Genomic DNA, 12895 nt, shown 5'->3' on the forward strand with positions numbered 1-12895 from the left:
CCTCGGTTTGGGTTGTGACACATTAATAGATTAATAATGATTGGGATTAAAAATTGGAGGCTAAGGATAATGAAGCTTTTATGCAATCTAAGTGAATAGATTAATTGGTTTTGCTAGGATTAGTTCAAAAGAATAGTACTAGAAAATTACTAAACTTATTGGTCGAGAGATATCTATGGTTAAAAAAAAAAAATATTCATCATCGGTAGATATTAATTTTTCGACATTATATAACATAGTGAGAATGAATCCGACAAATAAAGAATCATAACTTTCGGCTTCTAAATCTTGAAATAAACCCACTTTCTAGCTAGTTTAAAACAAAAATCTTAATCAGGAAAATTAAATAATTGTTCCAACTTATTTTCTTTAACGATACTGAACAACTATAACTAAATCTTAGTTCACTGAAGAATTTGACTCCGGACTTGAAAGCTAAATTAATTTACCTTTCTATAGGACAAGCTTTTGGCATGATTAATACATAATAAAATAAAACCCCCTCCCCCCTTCCAAAAAAGAATTAGTTGGCGTTTGACCATATGTTTCGTTGTGAAAATAGAAAAAAAAAATTATTTTTCTTTTTAAAGTGAACAATGCCATTTGTAAATTGAAGTTGTGCTTGGCAACCAAATAAACTTTAGTTGTTTTTGGGTAATTTGGAGTGAAAAAATGACAAAGTTTTTGTTGTCTTTGGAATTTTGAAAATTCTCGAAGAAGTAGAAATGAAATTTTCAAAATTTTATGATCAAACATGTTTTCTCAAGTTAAATTGCAGGAAAACATGAAATACAAAAATTTATGGTCAAACAGGTCCTTAAATGATATTTATATTTTTTCGTAAAATAATAAATGACTTATGTAGTAGGATACTCCTTATTAATGTAATCTGATGAAAATATAAAAAGTCAATTTTTTTTGTCAATATTTTTTTTTGGGTTAATTACTCTCCTACCAATGGTGGTTACCTGTCTATACTCTCTATCTTTTAAAAAAAAAACAACACTACAGAAGTATCAATAGCAAAGTTAACAAAACAAGAAGCCAAAACACCAAGTTGTTCCTCTCTTTCACTCAACAAAAGTGGTATCACTGAAACAACCGACTCGTTTCCTACCGCCCATTGGAAACAAGAGGCCATCATTTCCAAAGCATCCAGAGGTTCACATAAATTTTCACTTCATTCATTTTTTTTTGTTTTAGTTTTTTGTTAAGCGTTCGATGAGTGAATTGATTCTTTTTTTTTCTTCCTTGATTGTATCAAATTCAACTTTTTAGGTAGATGATGCACCTTCTTCTGTGAAGCGTCCAAAGGTACCTCCTTTTCTGAAGCGCCCAAGGACTCACTCCAAATTCTACTTGATTTCTTTTATTTTCTTTTTTGGTTTTTTGGTTTAGTGTTCGGTGAGTAAATTAATTTTTTTTTGTTCTTTTTGATTGGTTGTGGATTAATTTTTGTAGGGAGATGACAATGTGGATACTTTGGAAAAAAATTCGTTGCCACCATCAGAGAATCCAAAGGAGTTACGATCAGAATTTAGAGCTTATGGCGTGGCTGACCAAAGAGTTAATGACACAGCCGACGAAAATGTTGAGGCCATGGCTAACGGAAAAGTTGATGCTTTGGCTGATGGAAAAGGTGACATTGCGGTGGATGGTGAAGTTGTCATACCTGCCCCAACAGGCAAGTGTTATTTTGTTTTTTACTTCCTTTGTCCATCCACTTTAGTCGCACCTTACAGATGGCAAGGTATACTAAAACTATAATGTGAACTTTTTACTTATTCAGTTTAAAAATAATTTATCTATTCAATCTTAATTTATCTTTACCATTTTAAAAATAATTTATCTTTTTTATTTCAAATTTATCCTTATTATTAATTATAATCATTTCACAATATATTTATTGAGTTTTTTAGATTTAAGAGAAAAAAGAGTAAGCGTAAATTCCCTCCAGCTAATCCAAAATAAGCCACTGTCAAATCTATGTCCGGTTGCATCCATACTACCACAATGTCTACATGAGTCACTCTCTAGGATATACAAACCCATAGGCACGCCTAAATTCCCACCAGCTAGATAAGTAACACGTAAAGCTTTATAATAGGGTGGTTCTGGATATCAGATTATAATACTCCCGTTCATCAGAGTCCATACAGGTAGGCAATACATAGCGGAACTTATTTACAGGATTGTAAACAAGACCTTTTCTGCTAGTAGACGTATTAGATCTCTCAGTTAATACGCACATTAACAGACCATTGCAAGATTGTGTAACCTTGAAATCGATAACCTGAACTATATCACCTCCTATCGTTGTAGTGGTTGTAAGTTCATCATGGAGATCTTGAAGAGGGGAGGCTACTTACATTATCAGTGAATGAAAGAGATTCAACATTTTGGACCTTCGCAAGACAATTGTAGAAGTAGATCCCCATAGGAGGGAGAGCATTAGGAAATAAATGCAAGACAACGAGAATGACGAATCCTGAAAGTCATACTAATAATGATTTGAGTACCAAAGTTTGCGTACTACACAACAAAAATTTCATAACAATATTATTAGGAAATAGTCTTGTTTTAGTGGGAGAACTAATGGATAAAAACAGATCTGGAGTAATCAATCCAGAATATCTTGCCTTAGTGATAGATCCTTGAACAAAAAGGTGAAATACTTCAAAATTTTTATACAAACTAATCTAATTAGACGAGAAAAATATGGATAAAGTGTAGATGTAAACCTTGATTAATCGACTCTTGCAGAAAAGTTCAGGTCTTTGTAAGGGAAGCATTACCAGCTCTTTTAACGTATCCTTTACTTTTTCAAGTGCACCGATATCATCAAATGTAACCCCAATATCACTGGGGGCAATAATGTCCGACAAAAGTTTCTTCTCAAACTCATCTTCGATCTCCACATCCTGCATTGGACACTGTTAGCATGATCTAAATATTATATATATTAATGTAACCATATATTGTTTTATATTAGTGTAATTACATAGATTTGATTTAGTAGTTAAAGAGAATAATAGTGACTTTAGTAGAGCAGATTTGGTGGGATAGAATAGCGGATTTAGAGGGATAGAAAAGCTGGTCTTTAGGGATAGGAAAACGGAACTTTAAGGATGTAATCGTTGAATATTTTCTATTTAATGGCAAGAATCTTGATACAATGCTAAGTGTGTATCAAGAGATTTCAACCAACACAAGAACAACAAGGTGAACAACAAAGTGCTAGTGAATCAAAAATGGCCACACACGGCTTCACTTGGCTTGCAACACTTGTTTAAACTAGAAAAGTGAGTTTAACAACAAGAACAACAAAGACAATATTGCTAGTGAATCGAAAGAGCCCCACACGGCTTCACTAGACTTTTATATTCAACAACAAAATGTTAACAAGATTTACAAAGAAAGAGATATAAACTTGAGACACAATATTCATTAATCTAAGAACCCTAACAAGAGTAAGCACCCCAAGACTAATAAATATCAACACCAAGTTCTTACTTGGGCCAAGAGGAACTCAAAGAACCCCAAGAACGTAGTTTCTAGCCAACATACAACACTAGTATCACTCTACTAGTGAGAATTTCCTCTCCAAATAAGAAAGAGAAGTCAAAAAAATTACAACTCTTTTGTTTCTTGAATAATAGGAATCAACTAAAGCAATACTAGCCCTATTACATGGCTTATAAAGTCACTTAGAAAAGGAGAGACAAAGACCAAAATACCTTTGGCATTTAAGTTGGTGGGTTTGGATTGTCTTGGTGGGCCTCTTCAAATCTTATTAAATATAGGCCCTCGGATGGGCTCACAATGGCCTCACACATGGCCAAGGATGTGAACAAGGCTTGGATTCATTGCAACTCACGTGCTTGGCTTCGTTTGAAAGGTCTCGATCTAGGAATTCCCATATCATACTCTCCATCTTGAAGGGAATTTATTCTCAAATTTGGATCATTGTCATCCTCCACTATTTCGACCCGAGAGAGATCCCACACCTTGAAAGTGTTGTGCACTTGATATTCTGGGGGTAGATCAATCTTGTGGGCATTGTCGTTGATCCTTTCTAATACTTGGAACGGTCCATCACCCCGTGGCATCAACTTATCATTCCTTTGAGATGGGAATCTATCCTTCCTTAGGTGCACCCACACCCAATCTCCCAGTTCAAGAATGAGCTTTCTTCTTCCTTTGTTAGCTCGCGTTGCAACTTCTTGGTTTTTCGTCTCCAACCGTAACCTCACCTTCTCATGTAGCTTATTCATGGCCTCAGACTGTTTGCTTCCATCTAAGCTTATCATAAGATCACTTGGAAAATGGGTTAAATCCAAAGGGGCGAGGGGGTTGATGCCGTATACACACTCAAAGGGTGTCATCCCGATGCTTAAGTGTATAACCCGATTGTAAATAAACTCAATTAATGGTAATTGCTCCTCCCATGAAGTCATTTTTAATTTAACCATGGACTGTAGCATAGACCCAAAGGTCCTATTTACATCTTCCGTTTGGCCATAGGTTTGTGAATGACATGAAGTCGAAAACAACAACTTAGTACCGAGTCTACCCCATATAAACTTCCGAAAGTGGATTATGAATTTAGAATCCCTATCGCTCACTATGGTCCTCGGAACACCATGCATTTTTACAACATTATCAACAAACAAAACGGCTACACTAGGTGCATCAGCACATTTTGAACCAGGAATAAAGTGAGCCATCTTGGAAAATCGATCCACCACGACAAAAATACTATCCCGCCCCTTCTAGTCCTCGGTAATCCCAGCACGAAATCCATTGATATGTCAAGCCAATGACGCAAAGGGGTGGACAATGGGGTGTACAACCCCTGAGCTTGGAGCCGTGACTTGGCTCCTTTGCACTAAACACATTGGCCGCAAATCCGGGCCACATCCTTGTGCATTCTAGGCCAATAAAATTGTTCTTCAAAAATACCGAGGGTCTTCCCGACCCCAAAATGGCCCATTAGACCGCCATTGTATGCTTCCCTCATAAATAATTCTCTCCACGAACATGAGGGAGCACACAATTGTCTACACTCAAATAAGTATCCATCAAATTCACTATAGGGATAGGAACCCCTAGCCGTAACCCACCTATCCCTATCTAACTCTTCACTTTCTCTATAGATAGGAGCTAAGTGAGGGTCCTCGGGATATAAAGACTTGAGGCTTTCAAACCCCATCAACTTAGACAACAAAATAGACATAAGCACATATTTTTGGGACAAAGCATCGGTAACCACATTGTCTTTACCCTCTTGTATTGAATAACATAAGGGAAAGTTTTAAGAAATTCAATCCATTTGGCATGCCGCCGGTTAAGCTTGTCTTGTGTCCGTAGATGATTAAAGGATTCATGATCCATTCGGATCACAAATATTTTAGGCCACAAATAATGTTGCCAAGTAGCCACGTCTCTAATCAAGGCATACAAATCTAAATCGTACGTAGAGTAGTTTAGAGTTGCTCCTTTGAGATTTTCTCTATAGTAAGCAATAGGCTTCAATTCTTGCATTAAAACTTCGCCTATGCCAACTTTGCTAGCTTCACAATCGACCTCAAAAGTCTTGTCAAAATTCAGCAATTGTAGCAAAGGGGCCGAGATGAGCATAGCTTTCAAGTCCTCGAAGGCCTTATCTTGTTCATCTCCCACTTGAAAGGCTGACACTTTTTAATCACTTCGGTCAAGGGAGCAGAAAAGGTGCTAAATCCTTTGGCAAAACATCTATAAAAACAAGCCAACTCGTGGAAGGTTCTCACTTCACCTACGGTTTTGGGAGTTGGCCCATTTTTAATGGCGTCAATATTAGACTCATCCACTTCGACCCCTCTTGAGCTCACCACAAACCCAAGAAATAGAACCTCATAGACACCAAAAGAACACTTTTCTTGACTAGCATATAACTTCTCCTTTAAGAGAACATCAAACACATATTGTAAATGTTTTACATGCTCATCTAAGGATTTACTATACACCAACACATTATCAAAGTAAACAATAACAAACTTTTTGATAAATGGCTTCATCATATGATTCATTGGCCTAATGAAAGTAATTGGAGCATCTTTTAGGCTGAATGGCATAACCATCTATTCATAAAGACCGAATTTGGTCTTGAAGGCAGTTTTCCATTCACGACCCAGTTGCATACGAATTTGGTGTTAGTCACTCCTCAAATAAATTTTAGAAAACAAACACGAACCACTCAATTCATCAAGCATATCATCTAACCTAGGAATAGGGTGACGATATTTACCATTATCTTGTTAATGGCTCAGCATGCAATGCACATATGCCAAGTCCCATCTTTGTTAGGAACTAGTAGCACTGGGACCGCACAAGGTCTCACACTCTTCTTGATATGCCCCTTGTTGAGGAGTTTCTCAACTTGACATTGGAATTCCTTTGTATTCATCGGGTTGCTCCTATAAGCCGATTTGTTGGGCAATTGTGACTCTGGTACAAAATCTATTTGGTACTCATTTCCCTGAATTGGGGGCCAATCCTTACGGTAATTATTTTAGGAAGACATCCTTGTAATCTTGTAAAACATGAGAAATAGGAGATGAAATAGGAATGTTAGTGGTGTTAGTATTAAAACATTGAGCCAAGAGGAGCATTGGCGTGTCCTCGTCATGATCCATAAATAATTATTTCCTCCTAGCTATCATCACCATACTTCCTTTCCCCTTAGAAATTAGGAGACCCTCAGTTTCCCCTACTCCCTAACACTCGGGGTCCCCTCTTTTCCCCTCACTCTCGGCCTTCTTTCCCTTTTCCCTTAATTCTCACATCTTTTTGTATAATTCATTCACTTGGGAAGGAAATAATGGATGAAGAGCGACCTTGCGGCCATCCTTCTCAAGTGTATACCGGTTAGACCTTCCATCATGTTTGGTCGACCTATCATATTACCAAGGACTTCCTAATAACAAGTGACAAGCTTGCATTGGTATCACATCACAAAGTACCTTGTCATGGTAGTTGGCAACCATAAAACATATCACACATTGCCTTGTGACCTTTAAATTGCCACATTCATTCAACCATTGCAACTTGTAAGAACTACTGTGAGGTGTAGTCGGCAATTTCAAGAAGTTCACCATTGCAACACTAACCACATTTGCAACCCTTCTACTATTTATCACTATAGTGCACTCACTTTCCTTCACAAGACATTTAGTATGGAATAAATTCTCCTGTGGTCTAGGATCATCTATCACCTTACCAATCATGGCACGCCTCACTACAAGGTTTGGAAACATGCACTCGCCTTCTTGTGGATAAGCATCCTCACAATCATCATCATCATTTTGTGTCTCCCTCTCGGTCGTCTCTCTATCTTGAGGCTCGGCCTCACTCTCATCACCCTCAATACACACTTCTTCTCCAAGGAAATACAATCTACCTCTCCAAGGAAATACAATCTACCTTCTCTTCAGATTATATTGCATTGTTTATGGAATCATTGGCTTTATGCCCCCAACCTTGGAACTTGAAGCATTGGAACCCTTTAGGATTAGGATACTTGTGAATTTCTTGCCTCGGAGGGATTTTGTGGGCTGTTTTCGGCTCGGGCAGCCTAGTAGTGATGGGTTGGTCCTTATTTTTGGGCCAACCCAAAGAGGATTGAAGCATATCCTTGCCCCTCGGCCAACCCAAGGTTGATTGTCCCTTTGCTTTAAACCACGACCTCTGTTTAAGTTCCCTTTAAATATCAAGAGCCGCTTGGAAAATGCCTTCGATGGTATCAAACTTGTGAAGTGTCAAATGAGTGGAGATATCCTTGTTCAACCCACACTTGAACCAAATGATTTCATGACTAATGTGTTCTCCACGATGATCAATCTTCAACATAAGTTGATGAAAATCATCATAATATTCCATCACACTTCGATTCCCTCACCGCAAGTTGTACAATCTAGTAAGCAACTCATGTAGATAACTCTCGGGAAGGTATAGTTGTCTCATTAGGTACCTCAACCAAAACCGAGGTGGTGGTTTCCCATCAATCAACTCATTGCCAGCCATTTGATGTATTCCCACCATGTGTTGGCATAGCCTTCAAAGTGAGCTATGGCGTAACAACACTTCTTCTCCTTCGAGATATCATTCACTTGGAACACTTTATTGCTTGTCGACTCCCAAGCAAGATACACCTCGAGGTCACTTTCACCGGTAAAGAGAGGTAGACCCAATCTGATAGTATTGATGCCTATGTCTCTCTCTTAGTGTCGGTTTCCCCTTTGTCCATACCTTTGTTATCTCCTTGGATCCACACATCTTCCTCTTATTTCATCCTCCCTTATGTAAGCATCATCAAAGACTTTATACCTTTCATAATCCTCTCTACCATATTCCTCATAGTGGATAGGATGGTTTTGGACATTTGGAACTTGATTTGGAGGAATTGGATTTTGTGGAGGTTGTGGTCTTCGATTTAGTGGAGCATGGAAGGGAGGGTTTGTATTTAGTGGAGGTATTGGGCATCCAAGTCTCTCTTGCAGAAATTTAGAATTTTGGAAATGGGTTGGTCTATTGGAGTATCGGTTTAGGGGGTTATGGGTGGTTTGGCTTGCTGCATTTAGTGGAGCTAGGGAAGTATTTGGTAATTGAGGACATGTTTTGGGAGTAACGGTAGCAGAGGAATTTCTATCATGTCCACTTGAAGAAACATGTCGAGGAGTATAAGGGTGAGAGTTCATTTTAATCTCCACTTGTTCTAACCTCCCACTAATACTCGTCACTTTCCCCCTTATGGCTCTCACCTCTGTACTCAACCTTTCAAGAGTTCGGGTCATAGCCTCAAGATTAATCCTCATATTCTCCATTTCATTAGAATCTATGGTTTGAGATGTGGTTCCCTCCATTGTACGGTGTGGATGCTTGTTTGAAAATCGAAGAATTCTCATCGGACTAGAGCCAAGAGTACAACGTATTCAAATGAAAAAAGCACACAAACAAACGTTGACACGAACACAAAGATTAAAGGGACTAATTGACAAGCTAGTAGGAATATACTAGTTTGTTAATTAATTCTCAAGTCAATTAGAGGAAACTAGGAATCAATAATTAGAAACTATAACATCCAAATTTGAGCTTAATTATCACGTGAATAGTAACTAGGATGATGTGGCATCTTGTCATTGGCCGCGGGTCCACATAAGTAGTTCATAAACTTGAAGTCTTAGTACCCCTTAGATCTTTTGTAATGGATGACTTGTTATTGGGAGGGAAAATATAAGGTCTTGTAACCTTTTTCAACATTTTTTTTTCGAACTCAAAAGGTGATGTTTGACCTCACTAGTCCCACATGACAAGGTTCCTTGTTTGAACGAAAAAGTGGTTGTCAAGTCTTGAAAAGATGATGTTGGCAAGTCTTCCCACAAAAAATGTTTTTTCAATTTTGTCTTACAATCTTTTTTTGGTTCTATTTCTCTTTATAGAAGTTAAGACATAAGATGAGAAGAAGTTTAGGATAACACAACATCAACACAAGGGGCCTCAAGTTGGATGACTATTTCCTATACACTTTTTCATTTCCCATGTTCTATCATTTGCTTGTATTTCTATACCTAGTAAGACTGAGGTATGACATAAGCACTTAGGACATCCAAATTCTTTTGTGTTATCTCATTTATCAAATTCGGGTTTATTAGGGAACAAAAATCAATTTTCCACTGCTTCTTTTGATTTTTCTTGTCACAACCCGAGCCGGGGCCCTAGCCATAATGAGCATTCCAAACCAAGAAGGCCTGAGTCCGCTTCTCTATCTGATAATTATGCATAATATTCATATAATATAAGAAAGTTTGCGGAAAAACGTAACAAGATAGAACCATGGTCAATCTCTTAACACTTGAACAATTTGAAAATAAATTCTTAGAATTCAAAACATATGGCACCCGTTTGTGAAATCTCTAACATTACAAAATCCAATATATCACTAAGAAAAAACTGGGACAAGGCCCCAAGTCAGATCGTGAATCAAAAAAAATAACAATGTTTAAATAAGCCCGACCTTCTAGAATAATAAAGGCTCACCAACAGCACACTTCTGTTTGAAAATCTATGGTTTAACAGACCCCTGAACTGAGCCACAGACCCTGAAATATAGGGGTCAGTATAGATGTACTAGTATATACAGCAATTCAAAATAATGTATCTATATATAATATAAATGAGAGCATTTCATAAAACATTTTACATATGATGTTTGAAAAAACATGGGCACATTTTAAGGATTTTGAAATATTTCTTTGAGTCCATGACTCACTCTTAATCTTACTTCTGAGATTGATGGTACACCCTACAATCTATAGTTCCATGGGCTAAATGGAATCCACCCTTGACTTAGCGGCCAAGCCTCCAATCGAAGTTTGCCGCAAGGATTGGAGTATTCATAAGAGGAGACACGCAAGATCAGACAACATGGTGCCATGATCCCCAATCAAATTAACATGTCATGGCAGTACATAAGATCAAAAATCAGCGCTCCTAACCATAGTCCCAATTTGGGACGACATGAATCAAAGTACACAAGATCACAAAGCAGGGTACCATAATCCCGTGTTGGCAAATCACGGTATCTAACATAGAGTCTTTCAACTCATACGTTCTTCAGGTAACCATTTAACTATTTTTAAGACCATTTTAAAACTTTTATTAACATGCATCCTTCAAAGTTCAAAATCTCAAAATCTTAATAAAAATCTGCATTCTATTCTGGTCTTATTTACCATGGCATTTTCTGTATTGGTATCGTCATACCAAGACTTGAAAGTTGCATCTCTGATCCATTAATAACATTTTTAATATTTCCTCTTTAAAAACATAAGGTTTGGGACCACCAAATTAATAAATCAATTCAAAGAACTCTTCCTTTAAACTTATGAAAACACATGCAAGAAACTCTCTATTTTCTTCAACATTTCAATAACCTAAGGTGGTCTTGTCAAATTACTCAATCACATGAAATTATTTCTCTTTAAATCAAGTATATAGTTATATGGATAATACTCCCTCTCATCATCTCTGAATCATGTTCAAATAATATCATATTACGATAACTACTTTCAAACCATAGAACATTCATTTCAAATCATTCCCAATAAGTTCATAAACTTCAATTCATCACAAGAGTGGGGATTCATAATATATGCTCTCAATCAAATATTTAAAACTCAATTTCATACATATACATATGAGTATAAATCATTTTAAGGGGAAAGGCCTAAAGGCCAAAACAATAATTGTATTGAAACATTCGGGATGCATAATTTAAAATATAGATTCCAAAACCCCTTTGTAATTTCATGCTTGATACACTTTAAATCATATTCAAGTATTTCAAAAAGCCCATTTAGTTTTAGGAGAAACCCCACGTACCTTAGTTGCGAAGAATTCATGAAGAAGTTTTGAAAAGATTGGACCTTTAAGCTTGATTGCTCAAACCCTATTTGTTTTCTCCTCTTGTGTTCTTGAAGGATGAATTAGGGATCTAAGGAGAGTTTAAACATTACTAATAAACCTAAATTCATTTAAGGTTGATTAGGGACGGTTTAGGAGTGCCAAAAGACTTAATTACATTCAAAGTAACTCTAATACGTAGTGTTTACGTCGCTTGGGCCATAGGGTATATGCCGCATTGCCCATCTACTAAGCTAGGCTGGACGGTGCATTTCCCATTACCTAAGTTAGGCTGGGAAGCACCTAAACCATTGCCTAAGCTAGGTTGGGCTGAGCCTAACCTATGACATAACCATTCCAGTAGACTTAGGCGATTTGCTAGGCAATGCACTCAACTTTACAAAGTCATAACTTTTCGCTCGATTATCGGATTTAGGCAAAATTAGAATCATTGGAAAGTTACTTTGAATAACCTTCATTTTATATCTAGTAGGTTCTCTAATTTGGTATATACAAAAAGTTATAGTCAATGGAATTTGGCCCTAGTTGAAACGTCCACTAAAACTTAATCGCTAGAAATGTTTATACTCATCTTAGACTTAGGGGATTTTTGAGGCCTCAATCCTTATTCAAAGGTATTCCCACACTATAGGATTGATCATCACACATATATTCACAAGGAATCATTTTGTTTGGGTCTATACGCTTAGGAACGACGGTCTAAATTCTAGCCCGAATGTACTAGGTGTTACAGTTCTACTGGTAATTAGGCAAGAGTAAAATTCTTCCTTTTCCTAATTTTGGTAGTTGTGCTACAAAGTGTTTTGATGTCATTCATAGTGATGTTTGGGGTATTTCACCAATTGTTTCTCATGCTTATTTCAAGTACTTTGTGACATTTATAGATGATTATAGTCGATTTACGTGGGTATATTTTCTTCGTTCCAACTATGAGGTATTTTCCATATTAAAGACATTTTTGGCCTATATTGAAACTCAATTTTCTACTTGTATCAAATTACTAAGATCTGATTATGGTGGAGAATATATATCATATAAGTTCGAAAATTATTTGCTTGAAAAAGGAATTGTCTCACAACGCTCCTGTCCATATACACCGAAACAAAATGGGGTTGCTGAACATTAAAATTGTCATGTTTTAGATGTCACTCGTACTTTATTGATTGAGCCTTATGTTCTATCTAAGTATTGGGTGGAAGCTTTCTCTACTGCTGTTTACTTAATTAATAGACTACCATCTAAAGTCTTAAATGTTGAATCTCCATATTTTTGTCTTTATCACAAAAATCCAATTTAAGATAATTTTCATACATTTGGTTATATTTGTGCTGTGCATTTTCCTCATTCTCAGCGTAATAAACTTTCTATTCCGTCTTTTAAATGTGTTTTTTATGGGTTATAGTACTTCACTAAAAGATTTTCTCTATTATGACCC

At 36.8% G+C, this 12895-nt stretch overlaps 1 long non-coding RNA gene across 1 annotated transcript; it reads left to right on the forward strand.

Annotated features, from left to right (window-relative positions):
- The first annotated feature begins 950 nt into the window (after positions 1 to 950).
- Positions 951 to 1678, forward strand: LOC107874709. The gene is made up of 3 exons (XR_001675565.2): positions 951 to 1161; positions 1279 to 1314; positions 1462 to 1678. It is a non-coding gene; the product is annotated as an uncharacterized LOC107874709 (long non-coding RNA).
- The last annotated feature ends 11217 nt before the right edge of the window (positions 1679 to 12895 follow it).

The sequence above is a fragment of the Capsicum annuum genome, chromosome 6 (assembly GCF_002878395.1).
Source record: "Capsicum annuum cultivar UCD-10X-F1 chromosome 6, UCD10Xv1.1, whole genome shotgun sequence".
NCBI lineage: Eukaryota > Viridiplantae > Streptophyta > Magnoliopsida > Solanales > Solanaceae > Capsicum > Capsicum annuum.